Here is an 833-nt window from a genome sequence, read left to right as displayed (position 1 = left end):
GACATAACTTTCTCATTTTAAATCGTTTTCACCCGTTCTTCGAACGGCATGGACATCCCGGATCCAATTTTATTTCTAAAAAGATTTGGTACAAAACAGAGATCCGTAGTCCAAGTTATGTCCCGCCAAAGTATGCCCAAAAACCTTCTTTTTCATAAAAACCACAAAGTGCCATTTTCAAAACAAGCCATTTCCAACTCTTTTCAAAATCAATCAAAACATGCCATTATATCATCCCTTTTCTTTGAAATCAATCAAAATATATCAAATTCAACATCAAGCCTCCTCAACTCACACATTGACACTTTACCACAATATACAAAATCACTATCTCATCATTCTAACCCACTTCACCCAAGTGGCTCAAACTCAAATATATTGACACATCATATACTCTTACTCATGCCAATTCTCAACAACACCAATTCCAATAAATCATCATTGTACACAATCAATATCATACTCACCATCCACATGGTTCAACCCATAATTCAACCATAACCAATCATCAAGCATATATCACAACATGCATATTTCTCATACATCATACCATCAAGGCATCATTAATCATCATCACATATATGACCACATCACATATCTCAATCATTCAACAACATCAACCATTCAATGCCTATCTTAGGGCCTCTAGCCTAAGTATTTCCTACCACATTACATATTAGATACGGGAAACCGAAACCATTCCTTAGCCGATTTTCCCAAGCTCCACCGGAGCACTTCCAAACCACTTATCTACAAGCTCTCAAGGCCTCAAAACCTCCAAGAACAGATTTTTCACCACCAAATCCCTTTTTCAAGCTTTTCAAAATCACCAA

General features: G+C 36.6%; 1 protein-coding gene across 1 annotated transcript in view; it reads left to right on the top strand.

Moving 5' to 3' along the window:
• The window catches only part of LOC107478071 (vacuolar protein-sorting-associated protein 33 homolog), a 16,388-nt gene that overhangs the window by 13,089 nt on the left and 2,466 nt on the right, over positions 1-833 (top strand). The window lies entirely within an intron of this gene.

Source organism: Arachis duranensis, chromosome 3, assembly GCF_000817695.3.
Source record: "Arachis duranensis cultivar V14167 chromosome 3, aradu.V14167.gnm2.J7QH, whole genome shotgun sequence".
Classification (NCBI taxonomy): Eukaryota; Viridiplantae; Streptophyta; class Magnoliopsida; order Fabales; family Fabaceae; genus Arachis; species Arachis duranensis.
The sequence above is the reverse complement of the archived record's forward strand: the minus strand, read 5'-3'. Positions and strand labels throughout refer to the sequence as shown.